The following is a 23,113-nucleotide window of genomic DNA, read 5'->3' as shown; positions in this document are numbered from 1 at the left end:
TGGAAAAGGGTGAGGCTCCAGAACATCTGCAGTACATTGATGACATCATTGTGTGGGGGAACACAGCATCAGAGGTATTTGGGAAAGGAGAGGAGATCATCCAGATTCTCCTGGAAGCTGACTCTGCCGTCAAAAAGAACGAAGTCAAGAGCCCTGCCCGAGAGATCCAATTCCTAGCTGTATATATATGTATAAGCGAGTGTGCCTAAAGTTGAAATGTATTAATTTGGGCATTGAGCAGATGGTATGGAATAAGGGGTGGAATGTCCTGGGGTGACATTATGAAGCTGCTTTATTCCTGAACCATCCGCTCAATGCCCAAGGATGCTGTTTCTTTAAGATGGGGCCATGGGGCTGAGTGCAGGTCGGTTCAATGGTTCAGCCCAACAGCTCGGGGGCTTGGGGGGCTTGGCGAGGCTCTGGAGGGAGTGTACCGGGAGAGCTGTGCTGTTTTTTCTGGGTTTCCTTTGTGTTCCAGCTAGCTGGGAAAAGGTTCTGTTGGTTTTTTCCCTTCCCTTCCCCTTGCCTCACTGCCTCCCTTCCCTCCTCGCTGGTCCGGGGAGCCTGCGGGGTGGCCCTGGCAAGTCTGAGCCCAGGTGTCTGTTCCCTCTCTTAGAATTTGTTGTATTTTGAGCTTTTTAAAAATCCTGTTCTACCCTGTTTTGTGTGTGTGTTAATAAACAGGTTTTTTTTTCCACTTTCACTTGCTGTGACCCACTTGTCTTATTGGTGGAGGAAAAGGGGAGGCCCTTTTCCCTTTGGAGGAGACACTCACTTTGGAGTGTTTCCTCCTGAAGTTTTGTCTCCAAAATCGAGACAGCCCTTTACCTTCAGGGTTAAACGTTCTGAATGGATAAACTTTAAATAAATACATTCATTTTTACATCGTCAAAGCTGTTTTCCTTGCAAAGTTTCCTTAGCTTGGAAGAAGAGCTGATGTATTTGTTTCTAGAAGAACTATATTTCGTAGAAGATGGTAAGAAAGAAATATTTTCCCATGTTTTTTCCTTTTCTGTTGGAGTGGGTTTAGTTGTAACCTACCTAACACTTCTGGATGGATTTCTCTCTCTAGCTGGTACCAGCCACAGTGAGTCTGGCCTATTACCTACAACAAGGTAAGCCTAAAAGTAAACCAGGCAGCCCCAGGAGTGCTTGGTAATTGTACATTAGAATATTTGTTAAATACTTGTGCACTGCTTTGCTTCTGGGAAGTTCTTATCCAGTTCATGTGCCTGCTGGCTAGTTGTTCTCATCTTTTAGGGAAGCTGGGACCACGTCCCATTTTAGTAAGGTTTTGGGACCTTCTTGGTCAGCTTTGATGTCCGTTCCTGCCTGTCTGAATCCAAACTGAAAAAAGTTTCCTCTCTGCATTGAAATGTTGATCTGGGACAGAGGTTCTGATGAGGAAAATAAGCATAAGGGGAGTGACAGTGATGTCTTCAGATGGTGAGTTATGAATTACAAATTACAGGTGCAGTCCTCAGTGTCAGTTAAGGATAAGAATGTGATGGATGTGAACAAATATGCTCTGGTGATTCAACTGTTTCTGCACGAAAAGTTGTCAGTATTGTTTATTTATAAAGTACCACGAAGATGTGCTGGGTTTCGTAAATAATCTGAGAAGTAGATGGGGAGGCCAAAGATGCTAAAATTATCAAGGTTTTTTAAGTACTGCTTCAGTTCTGCAGTTCTTACAGAAGAATTAAAATCATAACTTTTTAAGGTGGGTTTATATATGATAGCTGCTGTATTTCTGTATCAGATCAACATGGTTCTGTGTTTGCCTCTGTCATTTTATTCCATGAATAAGTTGATTGGTGCAAGGTATTCAGGAGACTTTGAAAGCAGTGCAGTAATATCAAGTCTTCAAATACATGTTAATTACAGTAATAATATTTTGAAAGTGTGGAGACCAGAAAAAATGATTCCCAGAAGGAAACCAATAGTTCCAATGAATTAACCTTCAAAGAAAGATTTCAAGTATAGAGAAATAAGAAACCTCTTCGATGCTGATATATCAAAATTTTCTTGAATTTTATTTTTGTGTAGTTGTAAGAACATGGATTTTAACTGTGTATGTTAGGAGAGAAGAGAATTAAATGAAGAACACATTTTTAAATACTTTAGTGGCAGGGTGGTTTTTTTTACACAGTCATTATCATAAATCATTCTTTTTGATACTTTTATTAGATACTTATGCATGGAACTCAGAAAAAGTAAAATTTTTATTTTATTTCTCAGGAGAGAAGAGGTAGGGCCAAATGTTATCCTTGACAGGCATAAAGATTGTCAGGATTTAGTCCACGCTTGGTATTTTCAAACTGTTTGCATTTTGCAATTACATCTACTGAGTGATGATGAAAAATCACTGTTTGCCTGTTGGGCACTCCTAGATTAAAACCCACAATTTTTACTTTAATTTCTTTTAATACACACATTTTGTAGTGTAACAATGTTTCTCTTGAAAGACCAAGCTTGTTTTTCAATTTCTGTGCTGCAATAATATTTTTGAGTTTGAACAAAAGCCTCTAATCTGTTAATTTCTTACACTTGGACTGTATAATAACTACTTACAGCCCTTCATACCTTTATTTGGCACAAATGAACCTGGAAAAACTCAATGCTCTGAACTTTGGTGGCCGAGTATAGACATAATCCTCAGTAAGCAAAGAGGGAATAACGTGGATGCATCAACATAAAGAGCAAACAAATGCACTGACAGGATATAATGAGCAGTAAATTTAAGAGGGAGCTTTTAGTGAAATTGGAACGGAGTTGAAGTAAAGGAAGTGAAATTTAAGTATGGCACAAGTATAACTTGTGAAAAATACTATTTTCAAAAATGTTTACCACTGCAGTATAATAAATAAAACCAAGTTAAATGCGCTGAGACAAAGGTGTTTCTTTTGAAATAGAAATACCTAGATGAAGCAGTAAGTTTAGTTGATATGAAAGACAAGTTGGTATACTTGTATAAACTATATCTGAATGCAGGGAGTGACACTGTCAGAGCAGATAATATAATGCTTTAAAAGGAAATTTGGAAAAAGGGCATGTACAATGAGAAAATGTGTTTATACTGCAGTTGATTAAAAAGGCTGCAGATACATTAATTGATGCTTTGGAGTAATAAGCTTACTGAGGACAGACTCAATGTGGGGCTTTTTAAATGTCTTTCATGTCTTCAGTACTTCACATGATAGAAACAGATTTGTCAATGTACAATATTATCATTAAGATAATTCCTGTATTTGTGTATTTTTTACTAGCAAAAGCAGTCAGAAATGTACTTGAAAGGTAAGGAAAATGCCAGAGAACCCTCATGAATGCTGATAGAAGCAGTTAGCTTATGCTGCTGGTTTTGTTTTGATAATTTGCTAAGTGTAAACGTATTTAACAAGGTTCATACCCTTTTTATTTATTGGTGCATGCCAGCTGCTGTTTATAATGCAACATGTGCTCTGGACAATATATGCAGGGTAATATTTATTTTGATTTTTTTTGCAGGTTCAGGTCAGCTGCACATTTTGTTATTTTACTTTTTCCTTCCCTCCACTTCCCTTAGGTCAGGAACCATAGCTTCCTGTAATGTGGTTTTCGGATATTCTCTAAGGAAATTGAATTTCTGGATTCAAAAGCTGCCCATCTCAAGTTAGAGAGCTCTTCTTTCTTCATGAAAACATATTTATGAAACTATATAGCTTAGGAAAATTTTAATCAGCTTTATGAAAGTTCTTCCTCTTTAAACATAGTAGGAAAGCTGAAGGAATTTAAAGATAAAGGCACATTGTTGAAGTTTAGCAAACTGTCTTGAAAGTTCATAATAACACTGTAGGATTTAGGAATTTAAATTCCTTTTATTATAGAATCAAAACCACCTGTAAGTATATAAAGTACTTTGCCTAGTTTACAGACTTAACATTCCAAAGCAGTATGGCCAAGAGCTCCACCTTTATTTTGAGCTTATGGAACTATTAGGAGCTTGACAGGCTTCTCTTGGAACAGAGTGAATGTTGAAAAGAACCGAGTCCAGTTGGAATGCAAACTTAGTGGGGTGTTTTGTTTGGGTTTTTTTTAAGTTATGCTGTGTGTTAGAAAGTAAGATACTGGAATTTTCACTTCTTTAAATGATGATTCTTTTGGGAATGAATGAGGCTAGTGGTGGTTTGCAGTTATTTTTGCTTCTCATTCTTTCTGAACTATGCAGCTGCAAAATTATGGAATATAAACTGTGTGGCTAGAAATTTTACTTGTCTTATGAGTGTTACATGCCTTGGGCTAATACAGCTTATAAAATCTGGTGGCAAGCTTAAAGAAATATAAATAAACTAGTGTCACATGTACTGTATAAGCTTGTTGATACAGACAATATCATTTAAGTTATATTCAAGCTAAATAAGAAATCTGTTAATCTTATTCCTGCATGCCTCTTAAAGCCCACAATAATTTGGTATATATATTTTTTTAAATTATGTAATAAATTGCTACCTAAAGCATGTAACTGCTGACTAGTCAGTGGTTAGCTGATGATTTACAGATGGGAGCGAGATGATCCAGACTGCAGGCCAAGGAGCTTTTTATAGTTCTGGTGTATCATTTGGATAAAATTGCAACCAGGGAGGCTTTGGAAGAAGGGTGATCAAGTAGCTAAAGTGAGGTACCTCTTGTTAGGTTACTAAATCTGTTCTTTATTTGACTGTGGTGAGTATGGTGAAACTTGCTGGGGCATTCATTAAAACATCTGTCTCTTGGGCATCTCTGCAGAGAATACTGAAATCTAAAAAGTGTGAGAAAGTGATAAAAGTGAATTCACTTTTATAATTTCAGTCTGATCCTGTTATTTGCCTCAGTGCTTCTGTCCTGGATCTTCTTCCCTTGCCCTCTTCTGGCTGTTGCCTGTAGTCCTGCACCTCACTTCCACATTTCACTGTAGATGGTGAGAGACTTCCCTGAGGTGCTGAGCTGAGCTGAGCTTATCCTGATGATAGTTTCCAAAGCTTATACACAGATATTCTGCACTGGTAAAATGGGTACTCTCTGAAAGTATTTTAGCTCTGAGCAAAGAGTTTATTGTAGTGAGGAATTGCCTAGAAATGTGTAAAGACTTCTGAACTGATCTAGATTTCAGTGAGACTCAAGTATTAAATCAGTATAATTTAACATGATTGCAAGTGTCAGGCTCGGGTATGAAGACATTCTTGTACTAGTTTTTAAACCTCTTTTAAAAATACTCTTTTTAGTCTGTAAATGTATAAAAACATAATACCTAAGATAAAAGAGGTGTCTTAAACAAAAAGAAGCCAAGTACAATGTACAGAACAGCCCTATGATTGTTACTCTATACTCACATGCAAGAGAATGTTGTGACTTGTTTTAATAATGTCAGAAGCTTCGTTAACCTATAAAACAGAGATAAATTGAATTAAGAACTCCAGGTCTGGCATTCTGAAAAGCACTGATTTGTTACAGACAGAATCAGTGTTTGTGGTGAAATCTATAAAACATTGAAGATACTTGTGTTGCTGGGTCAGGTGATGTTAACTGCATCATCAATGGTTTTTATATTCTGTTGATATTCTCCAAAAGAGGTTGGTTGTTGACTCTCTCAGTCAGTTCAACTCCAAGTTATTTCAGGAAGTTGTTATGCATTAACTTTGCTGTTTTATTAATATTATTCTCCTCCTCCCATCTTTCTTGATAGTTGAACTTAAACAGATGCTACAGCTGTGCAAGTAGCTGTGCTAGCTCTAGGGCTAGCAGTAGGTCCTTAAAATTCTGAAATCAGCTCTAGAAATAGCCTTTAAAAGGTTTACAAAGGTAACCATCTTATTTTGTAGTACAAGCCATAACTGCAAATGTGATTTCATCTACTTTAAGATAAATTTGCAGTCACACAAACTGAAGTAACAGTGATTTATCGCAGCTGTAAAAGATTGGTGCAATCTCAAAAACCTACCCAACAATGAACGTTTTCATGAGACTTATTGCCAAGGCAGGTATAGGGGAGGTTTTGTTTTTAATATCTCAGATGATTTAGTTGATCAGAGTGAGAGCAGAGTGGCAATTTATAATTGACAGACTAAGTTAAGGCTTTCTGTCAGGCAGCACTAGGTGTGGAGGAAAGGTCAATGAAAGCCACCACAGTTTTTCATTGCTCTTGGTAGCCAAGTATCTACATAAAAGTCAGTGTCATAATTTCACCAAGTGACAACAGATTTAACCCTTCTTTCACCAGTTTCAAATGCAGCCACTGCTGTGAGCTGGGACACTTGTTAAATGGAATGGCTGGATTCAGTTGTCATCTTAATCTGCAAGAATGGCTGTAAATTTTCAAAACTTGTGCCCTTCAAATATGTATGGAGATTATACGTAAAGAAATTTTGACAGTCAAAATCTTTCTTTCAAACCCAGGTACTTACAGCACTCTGTAAAGGTGCCAAGGAGTCCAGCAATCTTTTTGATTTATTCTCTACACTGTAGAGGGAGCTGAGAATACAGCAGACATCTGACATCTTGATGGAGTTCTGGAGATATGTTCTGAGGCAGGAGTTGTTTGCTGATGCCTTTAAGGTTATGGTGAACTCTGTGGATCAGTAGCCAGACTTTCTTCTACTGGATTTTAAGTCTTGGTACACTGCATCTGCTAAGTGGAAGTGATTTCAGGCTTTGCAGCTTGACTTTCAAAGTCAGTACTCTGTGTGCCATATTCTCATTCTTTCAATCTTGTGTGATCAAATCATGCCATGTTGTCCCTGAATTTCTGTCAAATCATACTGGTTACAATTAGGAATGCCCCCTAAAGGCTTAATTGAATATTCCTTAGGATTTGGCAACACAGAGAAGATACTGGTTTTCCAAAGAGACCTGCAAAACTGTTGTTCTATGACATTGACAGAGTTACTCTCTCAGGTATACTCCCTGAGAAAAGTCCTAAGTATGTCTCTTACAGAGATGGGTAGTTATTTTTCATGTTCAGTGGTGGTATGCAGTGAAAATGAACTCGGATTTTGCTTGAAGGTTTTCTGTCTCTGCTCAGAAGATCCCCTTCCTGTCCCTTGCTGGGGCTCTGGGTGTCCCTGGGAGGAACCACTGCTTGCACTGCCCTTCTGCTCAGATGGGTTTCATAGCTGTGCTAAATGGTTCACCTGTTTAACAGGAAAAGCACCAGGAGAGGTTTCCCAGAGAGGTTAGGTGGTTGTGCTTTACTGAAACCCGACTGATTTAATGGAATCTGTGAAATGAATATAGGTTTGTGTGTTGGTTTTCATACTTAGTGATTTAATAAGAAGCTCAGTCTTAGGGGTGAAATTAGCTTTGCCTAAACAATGCAGGTGGAGTTGTCTTAAGCTGTCTGAAGTTGACTCATGTATCTCAGCTAATTCTTGCTTTCTTGCTCACAGTTTTTGTTCTCCTGGTGTTTCTCAGCAATGCAGTTCTTATTCATCCCAATGCTCAGGCTGAAATCAGTGAAGTGGGAGGGAGAGTTGCTTGCTCAGAGTTGCAGCCTGAAATACCGGAAATGTGATTTTGTTGCCAACTCACCCAGAAGTCACATGAATAATTCTTGTTCTGGTACTTTGATTCACTTTCTGTGGAATAATAACACTTAGAGAAATGTGTGTAATTTTAAGGGTCGAGAATACTCAGATGTGCTTTATAAAACAAAGAACATTAGAGCTTCTGGTGGTAGGGACCTAATGAAGTTCGTGTCATTTTTGCTTCTACTAGATCACTCTGGATTTTGTCTTTGATCATAAAGCTTGTGTGAAAGCATAAATATTTTTGTTGCCGTTGTTTCTTTGCTTCTGATCTAACTGTTCTCGATACCTATTTTATTTTGCACTGGAAGCAAAGGGAGCTTGAAATTCTGTGTTTATTCATGTCCTGTACTATTATCGAGAAAGATTATTGCAAAATAAACATAGTTCCGTTCTGCCACAACCAGCGAGAGAATGAAATGAAAATGCAATGAAAAATAACCTTTGAAACTTAGCATAATTCATAAAACAGTTTGCCATTTCAAATATCTGGAAATCTGTTCCCTTAAAAAAGGTTAAGAAAATTCTGTTGGCCAAGGAAAATACCTTTCAGAGTAAGAAGCAATATATGTATATGTATACATATATTGTTTCTAGTATGTGTATTGGAGTAATAGAAAAGGACACAGAAGATACTGCCTTTTGCTTTCCTGCAGCTCCCTTTTGGTCTTGGCTACATGAAACTGGTTTAGTGTAGTACTTTAATGTTTCAAAAAAATTTTTCAGTACACACAGCATGATAATGATCTTCAGATGCACATGTATCACAGTAGATAGCTGTTGTGTCATTCATTATTGTAGATGTAAGAAACATCAAAAGCAATTTAAAATTCCACTTATCTTGGCTCTGCTGAATCCTAAGATAGTGTCTGAGTATCCACACAGTAGTGTCTGAAAGGTAACACATCCCCTCTCTAGGAGTGGTTAGTCTGATGAAGGAAACATGTCTGAGTGGTATATCTCCAGCATCTATAACTCTGAAATGAAGTAAATTTATGAGGAGAGTCTTTTTAGATAGAAATGTGAAAATAACATCTAGAAAACAGATTTTCCTGTTCACTTAATATAGGAATCTTAAGGCATGGTTGAGTTGAGTATCAGATTATTCAGCAGCAACTGTATTGCTTTTAGTTAAGAAGTGCTTCAGGGCTGACAGTCTGAATATTTTGCTGTGAAAAGAGCGCTCAGGGAGCCATGGACACTCAAAATGAAGCTGCTTAGTGAGATTCCCAAATTCTTACTCTCCTGACTTAGTGCTGCCTGGAGAAAGCTCTGGGTGAACTTGAATGTCCTGTGCATGTGGGCTCAGTCATCAGCAGCCTTTCCCCAGTCCTGTTATGCATGGGGCTGTGCTGAGTCCTGCTGTACCACTTGGGGAGCCCTGACCTCTTCCCATTCTCAAAATAGATGGCAATCCCAAAGGTTTGCTGTGGGCTTCAAAGGGGGCAGATGGAGTGTTGTACAGCGGTAAGTGCTGTGGCAGGGGAGTATGAGGCTCCCTGCTCTGCCAGGAAAATCACTGTGTTTTGGGACTCCAGGGTCTGCTACAGCAGAGGACTTAGACTTTGAAGGGTAGGAAGGAAGTATTGCAGAAGTTGTGATTCAGGGCTATTTTTTCTTTTTTTGGGGTGGGGGTGGCGGGAAGGCCTGATTTTTTAAGGATTCCTCTGGTGTGCCCAGATGGTACACTTGGGTCAGGTTTTTTTCTTCATTTGCTGTTGTAGTTGGTTTTGTGTCCACAGTATCTGAAAATGTCTCTTTTTAAAGAAAGTTGACAACCAGACTTCTCAGAGATGGAGATTTTAAAAAGTGCCAAATCCCCCAAAAACTAATACCAGAGTTGTCATCTTGTAATAAGATGCATTTTATAGGTATAGAAACATTTCTGAAATGAATGGAAAAGCAAATCAGAGCATGACACATAGATAATATTGCTGTAGGTAGACAACTGCTGTGGATGTGTTAAGCTTTGCTTCAGGTATATTGCTGTTATGGGAGTGCATGCGTATCTTTCCATGAAATGCTCTAAGGTAATATTCTATTAGTCTACATAAATATTCAAATTGGTTAGGCCAGAATCATACATAATTAAGACATTGAGCCATTCTTATTAATATTTTCCCTAGTCTGTGCTGAATATAATTGATTTTGCTCAGGAGCAATCAGTTCAGATTGCTTGGCTTATATGAAGGACTTGGAATGAAAATGTTTCTGTTTAGTCTAAAAGCACCTAATACAAAGATTAAGAGATATATATTGAAAGTATGTATTGGGGTTTGTGTTACAGTCTTGAAATAGCTTATTTTTGGAAATAAAATTTCTGCTTTTACCTCATCTTTAATATACAAAGCTTTCAGAAAGCTTGGTAAAGAAGGACTTCTGATATCTTACTATTCTGCGGCATTTACTGGGGCTAATTTGTGGCATCAGTTTCTATATTTCTCTAAGTGCCTTGCTGATATTCTATAAGAACTTGGAGTCTGGTGGAGGGTAAGTAAAAAAATTTTAGAGAAAGGGGCCTAACAACCAAGGAATAGCAAAGTTAGCTTCAGTCAATACCAGAAACACAGCAGAAATAGATATTTAAAGGAAGTTTGAAGGAAATTTATATTTACTCTTTGTTTAATCTTTGTGAGGGGGAAACTAATCGAAACATCACTGAAATATTCAGGTTTAATGTTAGAATTCTTACTTGATAATCCAAAGAGTGTATGTTACAGTATATTTTTTTTCTAATACAGATTAAGGGGCTTTTTTTGTTATCATCTGGTTGCTGCTTGGCAGCCTGTAAGATATGTTACATTGCTTCAGTCAAAATTCAGTAATGGTGCGAAGTGTTTGTACTGGCAACTTGCTGCTTTAAATTCTATACATTAACCATCTCCTATGCCAAGTCAGTGAGCACAAAGTAGTAAGTGTATGAGCAGCAAAGAAATAACAACTATGTGTGTTGCATGTAGTGCAGTTATAAATGAGAAAATGGCATTTCAATGGAAAAGAGACGGATGGGTGCGCACGCTGATTTTGGCTGTTACAAGAACTGTCTGTTGTGCCCTGTACTTTCTGTGCTTTCTTGTCTTTGATGGATGATGCATCTTCCACACTGGTACACCCAGCTGCCCATTACTCTAACAGGGGCTTGCCCAAGGAATGAATGTCTAAGGTATTTATTTTAGGAATTACTTAAGGACAGAATATTTTTTTGCCATTCTTCTTCAAGCAGGTTGTGGTGATTTCCTAAAGAACACAAGTTGTGTCTCACTTGTAGACCAGTTCAGTCAGTAGCTCATTAATTATATGTGTACCAGAAAAGACAATCTGTATCTTTTCTTTACTTGTTTTTCTTCATTTACTGCTCGTAACTATACTCTCTTCCCTGACCTTGCTTTTATTTCTTTCGTGACTTCTATTTCTTCAGTTCTTTCTGAAGACAGTCTCTGTTTTTAAAAAATAAGTGCAACAGGTCTTACTTATCCTTTCATGTAATTTTGGGCATCCGTGAAAGGTGCTGTCACTCTCAGTATTGATTCAAGGATCTGAAAACACTTCTGAAAAAAGAATAAATTATTCTGTCATCATTAGTTTGGGAAAACTTTTAAAACTGCTGAAAGAAATGAATTGGGAAACCATTAGGAATCATGGAGCTTCATTTAACATAGTTGTGATCGCTTCAGGACATGATTCCCTCCAAAGGCTTTGGAATTCCTTGTGGATATTGCTGCCAGAGTTTATTATTTTAAAAGCAATGCGTTCAGTTACAGTTATTGTACTAGTAAATGTTTTAGGAGCCATTTGGTAGAAAGGCACACTGGGAGGTAAAGCTGAATATTTGCAATTGAGTATCTAACAAAAGGTGGTTGAGTGAGCTGAACATTGACTAATGTGAAAGAAACAGATACAAAGCAAGGTAGGAAGAAGTTAGTTGTGTAGTGGAAATTGAATCAAATGGTAGGCGTCTTTGTATTATTTATACCAGTGTTTTGAACAGTTGTGCTGAAAGCTTTATTTCAGAGATTGCGGCTATAGCTAAAATGGAAAGAACATCAAATATTGAACAACACAGCCTTAGGAAGATAATTTTAAGTACTGGGCTGATAGATACAGCATCTGAGACTGAGATTAAAAAAAGACAAATCCCAACTGAGACCATCATTGACCACTTTAGCTTGGAAGCTGGGAAGCAGATGGACTCGGAGATAATTGGTGTGTTACATTCGTCACATGGGGTGAAAACTGCCTTCCCAAATGTCCTGGGAGAATTTTCTTAAGGCCCATTTTCTTAAGGTAACCACATTTCCCTTCACCAGTGCAAAATCTCTTGAGAGGTAAGACATGAGGATGTTGCTTAGGCTTAAAATGAGTACTTTTAACCAAGTAAGTGGAGTCTTCTACTTAAAATAATTAATTATTAATTCTGTGTACTGATTGTGCACACCTTACTATATTTTCAAATTGGAAATAAAAAGCTGGCTGAAAGTTTAATTACTTCTAGAAGAAATCATTAAATGTTTATTCTTTTCTGTATATGTATTCAGTAAAATTATATTAATATAGGGAGTTTTTGAAGCAAATAATCTAATAATATTAGTGCTGGAAACAATTGATAAAGATTATTTACAACAACAAATAATAATAAAAAAAAGTAAATGTTGCATTCCAATAGTTTTCCAGTTTGACTTAGGCGGGCAGTATAGAACTGGGATTTGATATGCCAGAGGTTGCTTTTATAGTCTCACTTGTGACATGTGGGTCCTGAAAGAAAATATTGTAAAGGGAGGTGTTGTGGCAGATATAAAGCACATTCAACCTGTAGGCTACAAGTTGGTGATTTTGATGTATAACCCCCAATTTTCTTGGTCTAGTTAGGGACCCACATTGGGTAGAGCAGAAGGAGGTTCCGGAAAAGGTGACAGTCTGCATCGTCATGTTTAGGGTTCCTCAGTCTGACACTTACTGTGACAATTCTCTTGCTTAATGTCTGGTCTCTGCAGTAAGTTTAGACCAGATTACCTCTGTGCTGTCTGAATTTCAAATTTTTAGGGATTGTTCAATCTGTTGTAGTCCACTTTATAAATAGTGCTCAAGGCCAAGATAATCCACAACAGCTAATCACTCGGTTACACAAAAGTGTCATCATTTCACCACTCTGAGCAGTGCTCTGATCTACCTGATCTGCTTTAGGTGGGAGATGGGACTGGATGACCTCTTGAGGTCCCTTCCACTCTGGATGATTGGGAGAAACAAATTATCTGTCAGCCTGCATTTTCTGCCTCAAATGGACACTAGCCCAAATCTGTTTTTTAAATTTTGCAGACTTGAAGAACCTCCAAAAAGAACTATAAACTTGTATGCTGGACTGTATGCGTTGTGTGTCGTTCACTTGTCCTCTGTGAATTAAATAAGAATAATTACTAAGCGTTCAAAACTTTGGGCTGTCACTCTGCTAGAGTGAGTATCAGTAGCTGTCTGAAGTGCTTTAGAAAAACTTCTTTGTCACTCCTTATTAGCAGCTAAAACTCTGTTCCTCTGTCTTTGACACCAAATGGAAGGCTAAGAGGAGCATTCTGACATTCAGTCTTACTGGTTGAGGCAAAATAGAACAAACAATTTAGATTTCCTAAACTATCTCTTTAAATATATCATTATGAAAAAAGATTTTCTTCTGAAATTCAGCTAGGAATTATTTAATGATTCCAGACCAGGTTTTTTTCAGGCTTTCATTTTTCATATATATTGCCCAAAGGATGCACAATGAGTTCTGTATTTCATTGAATTACCAGAAGGTATACATTGTCATTTAAAAAAAATACTACTGCATATAGCTCTTTCACAGAACACAATTGCAGTCCTAGCAGAACTTGTCAGTTAAACTATAAACATAATAAAAAACAGAAAACCGATTTGTGGGAAAATCAAAATAAATTACTACAATGAAAACTTTTCAGTATTTTTCTGGATTTATATTCAGCAATTGTTTTAGTAACTGAGAGACATGAGCATTTTGAAGACGATTCTGAGCATAGTTTTCAGAAATAATATGGAAACTTTATAATGCTCTTCTAGAAATACATAAAAGATTAGCAAAACTAGGGAAAGCGAAAGGAGTGTTTCAGGGTTTAAAAGAAGGGCAGTGAGCTGAATAAGAGAAGTGCTGAAAAGATCCCACAAAGGAAACAAAAAGTAATATAAGAAGTGTAATAAAAAAGGAAGGGTGACTGGGGAAATTTTACCCTTTTTCCAAAGTGAGTTAGAAGTAAGTTATAGTAAAATCTGAATTAGGAAATCTGAATTCTTTCTTGTAAGAATTTTAATTAAATGTTAATAATTTATTTGGTACTCTTGTTAAATTCTTGGACTTAAGAACTCAAAATTTATTTGTAGAATAAAACCTCCTGACCGTATTGTATGTAGTGTATAAAACAGGTTTGGCCCACCTGTGGAGCTCCAAGGCAGTTTGGGGTGCTGGTGATTATTTGGCTGAGCAGTGGAGAGTAAGCCCAGGAGAGAGGAATGGTTATGCTGACCTTGCCATGAATCACCATGGTAAATCACTTGCAGAAACCATTTGGAGTGGGGAACCTAAATAAACTTCTTATTCCTACTGAAAGTGTAAAAATTCCTGTCCTGTAGGATGAAGATGTTTCTCAGCTCTTGTGTCTTGTTGGTGCTGAGCACACTGAAATGCTCAAATCTGCACATTGTTCCAGTGCATTGTTCTCTCAGCTGCTCTGCAAGTCCTGGTGGTGTTTGCACCATTGCTGTTGGCGAATTCTATAAAAGTGTGGATGAGAAACAAACATAAGAATGTAATCTTCCCACAGCGCCGAGTTGAATGAGAAGCATGTCAAAAGCTAATTCTCCTGTAAACAATCACTTCATTAAATCCATTTGCATACTACACAGGCTTATGCAGTGGAGGAGAACTTTCAATTTTTTTAATATTCTGTATGAATCTCATTTTTCCCACTAAAAATGGATTTCAAATATATATTCATTGAAGGATGTGCAGTGAGTCAAAGGCAAAACCAAGAACACCAGGGCATGCAGACCCATGCTGTCACCAGTTGGCTACATATGCTCTTAGAAATAGTGTTTTATTGCAAGTTCAGACATAAGGATTTCCTTTTCATTGTAGAGAGAGCTTTGAACAATTCCTCCCTTTCTCCAAAGAAAATGTTGACAATAGAATCTTTGATCTACAAAAACTAATGCACATGAAAAATTTAATTCATGTAAATAATTCTGTTAGACTCAGTAAGACCCATCACAGGAAGTTAAACATGCATAACTATCTCTCAAGTAAAGACCATGCATGTGGTAGGTACAGTGATATAGTCTAAAAGTTCACTTAGATAAAGTTCTGTCTTCAAAAGATGCAATGAAAATGCTGTCTTATCAAAAGATCATGTGGGGTTTTGAAACTAAAATTTGAAAAAAATTACATGCACTCAAGTTCAAAACTTTTAAAAGTAAGATTTATCTAGAGAGCTGAATGGTGTTATAAATACGTGTTCATGTTGTAGGCAAATAGTAATGATTCATCACATTTTTATATTCTCATATTCTTTGTTCAGTTCAATATGATGTGATTTTACAAAATATCACTGCATAATTCCAGTTTACTATTCCAGTGCTATATATATTGTTAAACCTTTTTCTACAATCATCTACTCACGATGTAAGTTTTCCGGGTGCTGACTTTCTTGAATACAATTGATTAAACTTTGAGCACAGAATCCTGTATGACACTTCAGGTGTTCACTGATCTTTAGAAATAACCTTTAGACCTTAAGTTCTTGTGGGAAAAAGAAGTTTTACTTAATAGGATCATCTAGTTCAGAAATTCTCTAGTGCTTGATAAAAGTCACAAAATAGACAAGCACATTTCTTTTCTGAAGTACTTAGAGTCCTATTAGTAATGCTTTGATTCCTACTGCTTCTTGTCCTGTTCAGTTAATTAATATCATCCTGTAGTGGAGTGGGCTTGTTCAAAAGCTGAAGCCTCTTTAACTCCCCCACTGTTAGGAAATCATATTAAAACTTCTATTTGAGAGTGACCTTGCTGCTTCCTTTTGTTAGTACATTAATACCACTGAGCCAGTATTAGGGAGAGAATGAGTTGTTTGTCCTGCTAGTGATGATAATATTTTGTTTTACTGTTTGAATTGTGGTGTTGCTTTCACAAAAAGGCTCTTGAATATGGTTTTACCTAATTAAATCAGTTGATGTGGTAATTAATATGAGAACTCTCCGGCTTTGGTGTTTTGAATGTGACCTAGCAGTCCCTTATATCACCCAAGAGGACTATTGATGAAAAGCCACCAGTATGAACACCAAAGACAAAAAAATAAGAGTTTTGCTTTACACTTTAAATTTCTGAAAGTGGGGTTATTGAACAGTGATTTTGCACAAAAGCAATGTTCTGTTTCCATACTACAGCTTCTCCCACATTCCATTAAATGGCTGACAGACTATTGGTGTTAATTTACACTTTTGGAAGGACTTTCATTTAAATAACGACTTACCTAAAAGGAAATTTCTTGATGCTTATGCTTTCTTTTGCTATCCTCAAATAGCATCAAGATCTGGAAACTGCTGTTCTGCTGGTACTGTACAAATAAAAATGATAATTAACACACTCTTACTGCCTCTTTGGCTATAGCTGTTTGGGGGCTGGTTTTGCCACATGAATGTGCTGTGTACAATGGAAGGCAGTTTTTGAGTATTTTTCTGTTTCCACTAATGCTTGATATTGCTGCAAGTGAATGGGTTTAACAAAAGCTGGTATATATGGAAGATAATGATAAAACCAGTTGGAATTAGAGGTGCTGAGAGACTAGGTTTTATTGCTTTCTACAGGATTTTTGTATGATTCCTTTTAAGAATGTTGACCACACACTTTATTTAGTTTAAAAAGACAATACAACAGGCCACAATCCTCTTCAGGAAGAGAGGTGCCACTTCAGGCCTTTATATGCATCTTTATTCTTCTGATCATTTACCTTTATGCTCTTTTAAGTTTTGATGTTCTCAAAGTCAGAAAGAGAAGCAGGCACTATGAATTACTGTACTTACATACTGATATATAATAAATTAATAAATACTCCCCCTATCTTTACAACTTTTCCTCCCTTGTGTTTGGGTATCAGACTGTGCAGATGTCCACCACACCCAATTCATCTCGTGAGCTGTCAGCAGCGTTTTCAGTCCTTTTTCTCTTTTCACTTGTTCAATCAGTTTTGTTATTGTTCTGTGACTCCCTCTCAGTCTGTTTGTATAGTTCTAATATTATCTGTTGAAGTACTAGGTAGTAACTCAGCTGTGGTTTTCAGTTTGGAGAGGGGAAAAAAAGTGCAGTTTGTACCTGTATTTTATGATAGCTCCATGTATCTCTCCATGTGTGGCACAAAAAGCCGGTATCTTTTTTTTAAATTTATTTTTCTATTTCTGCCATGTTTGTGGTCCAAACTCCTTCTTAATTTGTTTCTGTGGTGCAGTTCTCAATGAATTATGGATGTTGTGGGAAATAAACAATATTCTGGTTTACCAAGAAGGATTTTAAAACCTTAAAAAAAATTTAGAAAAACTTAGTTTTTCATTTTACACTGTAGGATTTCAATATAAATTATTCTAGTCGTATTCTGATACCATAAAGAAATTAAATACATTTTTCCCTACCAGTGTGTCCAAGGATTTCACAGGATGTCTTCTCACACTCCCTTCGTATCTAACCACATGCCACATGTAAAGAGGACAAACATCTTAAACTGCAATATGTCAGCTGTTATCAGGCTTCCATGAAAAATGATTAACTACTATCTGTACTTAAATTGTTATTTTGGAATAAAAGATACTTCAAATTGCTTGATGTTAAGTTAGCATGTAAGAGAAAGTGCAGAACTCAAAACACAGTTTCTGAACGGAGCCCCAGCACAGTCGTCCCAGATGTACAATCTTAGTGGACCAGGCTTTCTGTCTTTTTTCAAATTCTCATGGATGTTCACCTAACACACCTTTCTACTTGGGAAGTGGAAAACTGAATAGGGATTAAGAGGAAGTGCACAGCAGGGGTGGGTGTGGTTGGGGGTCTGGTTGTTGTTTCCTGTAGCACTTGAGTGTCCCTTTAGCTGGGCCCAGTGAGTGGGGCTCAAAGGAAGGATTCTGGAGGTTTCAATTTTCTAAACATGGTCTATCAGCCTAGACACAGGACTGGGTCAGGTATGATCTGTAGCAGCTCGTGGGCTGCTCAGCAGAAAATCCAGGTGAAAGTTGACATTTTACTGATTTTTCATGAAGTTTGGGTGGGAGGTTTTGCTTGTGGTTTTCATGTACTTTCCCCTGTGAGTATTATCAGAGGAAATACATATTTTCATTAATGGGTCATACTTCCTTCTATGTTCACTATGCATTTGGGAATAGCAGTCTTCATCTAAATGCCTTGTCTTCCTTAGATTTGGTTATCTGAGCTGTGCTTTCTCTGTGGATGCACTGCTGTGGGAGCTTGCAGGCTTTAGGATTTACTGGGTGGGATGCAGCACCATCCCACTGAAGAAGCCTCAGCTGTGGAATTTGTTTACTCTGTAATATCAAGTGAACCCAAGTCCATTGACTCTGGAGGCTTGGTAAAAAGATTCCTTCTCTCTGAGGGGTTATATAGGAAGTTGAAGTTTGTTTTCATTATGATTGAGAGCTCTTTATTTGATGCTTTTTAAATACTTCAGTAAGTTCTCTTATGCTGGGCATGTTTTGTACTTGAATGAAACTTTGTTGCACAGGGCCACGTCATCCTGTACTTTCAATGGTTTCACAAAACCAAAAATCACAGCCTCATTTTAAGCAAACTGTGATTTATGGCTTGTTTAATTCAAATGGAAGAATTGGCAAGAAAATCAGAGAAATTACTTTCCTCCATTAGAACAATTTATTCTTTTAGGTATGTCTGTACTGTAAAGAAAGGGAGTCCAGGACTGAAAGGAGAGCACAGGAAGCAATGGCTCATTGACTGTCCATGCTTCTCCATTGTTAGCATCTGCTTGGCATGGTTTTGGTCCTGGTGTATTGATGCCTTGAAGTGGCTACCTGAAAACACAGGCTAGACAAGATTAAGAAAATAAGAGTAGGTATTTATGTGAAGGGCCTTCAGAGGTACACCTTGGGAGTCAAAAGCCTCTACCCAAAATGGACCCTGGGCACAAGTTCTTCACACTTTTATAAATTTGGTCCATTTGCATATCAGAGTTAATTCTCCAATTATAATTTCAGTTAATGATGTAATTACCCCAAACTTGCCCCTCCTCTCAAAGGCTTTAGTTTACATGTTTTTGAGGCCTGGGTCAACAAGGTGTCCTTAAGGTGCAAACCTAGAGAGGGTTTGTTATGTCTAACCAGCATGAAGGAGCAGTAGCTAACAGGCCGTATGAAATTTCAGTTACATACTGGGCAGTACAGGATTTGAAAAATATAAAAGTTAAAACCTAAGGCATCATTCCCCCCCCCCCCCCCCCCCCCCCAAGTGAGGTTGGTTGGTTGGTTTGTTTCCAGTGCAGGGTGAATGGAATCGTGTTCAGCCTGTGCTGCAGCCCACCAGGGAAGTACATTTGTGCTGTGAAACTGCATGCATGGATTAAATGTTTTAGGATGTCAGTGCAAGTCAAGAGAGGGTGTTTGAATGATATCCCTTGAGAGCAGGAATAGTGCTGGAGGGCTCCAGAGGGCCAGGAAAGGATAAACCTGGTGTTGAGTTAATATCTTCTGAACAGCCTCCCTGGGGTAAACTGTCCCCCAAAGTGTCTTGGGAGGAGTAGCAGAGACGTAAGATTTTAGACGGTCAACTGCAGCAACAGAATGGTTCATAAAGTGTCTGATAGCGAGTGGTACTGACAGGTAAACTGCTCCCCAGCGCTGTTTTAGTTGCATCCTGTGAGAGCTGGGACTGAAGGTGCCTTGATTTGAATTTTCAGTTACTTGGGCTTGAATCTTTAATATATTGTGCAAAGACAGTTTGCAAACTGAACTTTAAAATAAATACTTATTAGAAGGCTTCTCTGGGAATCTTCTTCCTGAACAAAACCAAAAAACCAACCAAAGACAAAAACCCACCACCAACAATAAAAAAACCAAACCCCAAACCAACCAACCAATCAACCAACCCAAAACCCCCCCAAGACCCAAACCAAACCAAAAAAACTACTTTAAGTAGACTTTGGTTTTAGAAAATACCTTCATTGAAATAAGTGTGCTCATTTTCATAGCATTTCTTCTGCTGGAATAAAATACTTAAAATGTCAGATTCTTAGCACATAGCTAGAAACTGATAATTATTTAAACCAGCTGCCTAGTTGCAGTGTATGGTGAGATTCATCACCGTGATTCACTAGCACATCAGAAAAAAAAAAACGCAAAAAGCAACCAAGTGAAAATGCTATGGATAGATAAAATGTGAAAAGTACTTATTCACAGTTGGTGCATGGTGGTGGTTTACTTTTAAAAAGTGCAACCTCTATTAGAAGTTTGATTAAAATGAGTCAGTTTCTGTTATATCTGACAGCTATAAATTTGTTACAAGCTTTCCAAAGAAAATACATGAATAACACTTTTTTTTTTCATGTGTTTATTCACCAAACCCTTGCATCTGTAAGTACAAGAAAAGGATGCTCATCACTGCAAAATTTCTGTAGGTCTTCAATTAGAAACATTTCCCTGTAAGCAGGTGACTGTATTCGAGGGAAAAGAGAAACATACCTATTTTGGCTATACTTCATACATTTCATGTCCATTCTATTGCTTGTCCATAGAAATAATGTACAAAAATTATTCAGTGTAATTTCAGCATCAAGAGTAAAAGCCACAATTTGTCCCGGCATTGATTATTTGAAAATGTTGTTCAGTGTCGGTAGTTAAGCCTTGTTTCTGTGTTAGGATATTGAACATTGTAACCAAAACTTTCCTCCCTTCCATCCTCATTCCTGCAACAAATGTCCTCAGAAGGGAAGAATGTTATGAGTCGCATCAAAAGCTTAGTAAGTGATGCATTACTGTATGAAAAATAATGTGATTTATGTTTGCCACTGAAGTTGTTCATTTTATTCACAGAATTGGTCTTCAGTACAAACCAAATCCTTCTTGATAACAGCCTGTTGCAAGTTCTTGCACATCACAAAAACTAATTAAAACCAGGTGGATTCTTCCCATGTAGCAGTACCACCCAGCTGAATGAAATGTAGATAACTTATATGAATTGTTAGAGAGGATGTTGTTTTCCCTAGGGACCTTACTGGAATGCTAGGATTCTCTAAAGCTGCATTTCTGAACAGAAAAAGAATCATATTTTAACTATGATATCCTTATTACTTTGTTTATAAAACCTGAATTTAAGTTGGCACTGTAGAGAAGAGGAAACCCTGAAGGAAACTTAATTTTTGAAACCTGATCTCTGTGTGAAAGTCTCTGTGAAACTCCGGTATAAAGATTTGAAAGGTTTCCTTTAGAAACTCAAATCTACATAGCTAAGTTTTGTTGTTTTTTTGTTTCTGGTTTTTTTGTTTTTTTTTTTAAATTTTGTGGTGTCACGTTTTTCACAACTCAGTTTATCTTTCAAAAATATGAATGATAGCAGAATCATGAGCTGTGTTTACTGAGTATTCCATTTATGAACTAAATGATCTGCTTAATCTTGTGATTTATTACTAGTTTGATAGTTCTCCTTAATTAATAGGAGTTTGTTTTATGTGGGTTAATGATACTGGTTTCAATCAACGTGTGTAGGGCTGTACAGAAGGGGACATGGAGGAAGAGTAGGGGGCCAGCTGACTTGTGCTGCATCTTCATGGAGTGCCAGCAAAGTTCAGACTGCCCTCTTTTTCTGGGCAGAATGAATAGAAGGCTGGAAAAACAAATTGGCACAATGAAAATTTTTTAAAGACAGAAGTACTTGTATCTAAGCCAGCTGTAAGTTTTGAAGTGCACTTATCTTTGCAAATCAGACTATGCAAAGTATTCCAAATACAATATTTGTATCAAATGTCATTGTAACAGACCTCAAAGATGGTCTCTCTGTAAAACAGCATATTAAAAAAAAATGACCCAATATGAAGTGGAATTCATTATGTTAGTCTTTCCAAGCCCAGCCAATTTTAATTTTGGGTCTTTTTTCTTGACTGACTCAAGTTCTTTGCAGTCTCAGAAGACAAGTTGAATAAAAGAATAAAATAATAGAACATTGAGAATAAAACAATAGAGCATTTCATATATTTACCCACAGTGGGCCATCAAGTCACATCAAAATACACATTTATATAGGAATTTTAGATTTGCAAAAATCTCTAGATCTTACTAACATTGCAGTGTTTTAACTTTGCTACATCAATAATTATTTTTTGTGTTCCTGTGAGTCAGTGTTGTTACATTTGCATCTAGACTTGAGATCTTATGTGGTAGGCGTGTGCTGGGGCAAAGCACTTACTGTTCATATACAATGTGAAATGCTAAGAGCAAGACAAGTTAAGATGTCTTGTGTAACTGACTGTTTAAAAAATTTACAAAAATAAAAAGTTGATTTAAAAATCTCAAGTTTGCTAGTTAAGAGCATAAAATTTATTTTGAAATTTTTTTGGTCTACTTTCTATCTTACTGCGAGCTGCATGTCTTATTTTGAAATGTACTTTTGTGCACTAGAGAAGTGTAATTTATTGTAAATGTTACATTAAAAGACTCATTTCTCAGGCAGTTGGAATTAGATTTTTTCAGAGACAAATGTTTCTTATGCACTTTGCATAATCATTACATTAAAACCCCAATTTCTCAAGTCGCTAAACCAAACTGCATTTCTTTTGCATATTGGAAGGTTTTTAGGGGTAACATCTTCAGAACAAGGGCATGTTCATATTGTATTGCTTCTGAAATAGCTGGGAACATATGGTGATGGAAAGTCACTAAACTAGGAAGAACCACTTGTGAAATTCACAGTAGCTTAATATAAGGAAGAATAAACAACTTTTTCAATGGCCTGCATGCAGGGCCAGTCTGCAAGTGTATGTGATGGTGGTGGCGTTTGATGGGTCAGGCATTGCTTAATTACTGAATTTCTACTATGCAGAGGTTGTAACAGAAAAAAATTTTTGGACTTGTCTGGTTTTGTTTGTCTCTCCTCTAGAAAATTAAATACTTTGTCTGTATATGTGAGCTATCCATGGTATGATTCCTTGTACCTCCCTGTTACAGCAGCCACTGCAAAGTGATTTTATTGTCCTCTAATCTACTGCAACAGTTTTTAACATGTCTTTTGCTTTACCCGCCTTTTTGCAGACTGGGAAGCCCAACAAGTACCTTAGTGGTAATTTGGAATCTACTAGTAAAGTGTGGGCATTTAGCAGTGTTAGAATTTTCAAGCTGGAGTCAAAATTCACTTCTTGACATATTTCTTGACTGTGCTTTTATTTAATAAAGAAGAAACTATGCACTTCAGGAAATGGTAATCTTTATTTATATGATGGGAAAATGCAAATGAAGCAGTGAATTTTGTGATTAGTATTTTACAGAGCAGTCACTTACTATAGTTATATGTTTTAGATCAGTGG

The 23,113-nt window shown here is 37.1% G+C and overlaps 1 protein-coding gene across 1 annotated transcript in view; it reads left to right on the top strand.

Moving 5' to 3' along the window:
- Window positions 1-23,113, top strand: part of LOC309575335 (adhesion G protein-coupled receptor A3-like) — a gene marked incomplete at its 5' end in the record, with an annotated part of 260,286 nt that overhangs the window by 24,630 nt on the left and 212,543 nt on the right. The window lies entirely within an intron of this gene.

This window comes from Coloeus monedula, assembly GCF_965178545.1.
Source record: "Coloeus monedula genome assembly, chromosome: 8".
NCBI classification, from domain to species: domain Eukaryota; kingdom Metazoa; phylum Chordata; class Aves; order Passeriformes; family Corvidae; genus Coloeus; species Coloeus monedula.
The sequence above is the reverse complement of the archived record's forward strand: the minus strand, read 5'-3'. Positions and strand labels throughout refer to the sequence as shown.